We start from the raw sequence: 398 nt of genomic DNA, 5'->3' as shown, positions 1-398 counted from the left end.
TGCTCTAATGTGATCTACATATATCTAATGCAATCACTTCATTTTTTCCCTGGTGCTTACGTCAGACTGCTACCCAGACAGCACTCGACGTCCAATGGACGTCCAATTTTGATTTTTATTTAATCCCAACGTCCATGGACCTAATATGGACATCTTAATTATGTACCTTATAGGATGTACAAAACCCTTATAGAAATATCATACTAAGAATCATTGATAATTACTTATTATCCAGTATTTTTAATACTGAAAATAAATAATTATCAATGATTCTTAGTATGATATTTCTATAAGGGAATACATTGACTTTTGTAAAAGTTGTTTTAAAGACGTCTATTTTATGTATTTCTAAGGAACATATGTTAAGCTCGCATATGTCTTCATTTATTAATAGTATA

Source organism: Odontomachus brunneus, unplaced genomic scaffold (genome assembly GCF_010583005.1).
Source record: "Odontomachus brunneus isolate Ranch 3 - 2012 unplaced genomic scaffold, Obru_v1 Obru_scaffold_064, whole genome shotgun sequence".
Taxonomy (NCBI): Eukaryota; Metazoa; Arthropoda; class Insecta; order Hymenoptera; family Formicidae; genus Odontomachus; species Odontomachus brunneus.
This window is presented reverse-complemented; position numbering follows the sequence as displayed.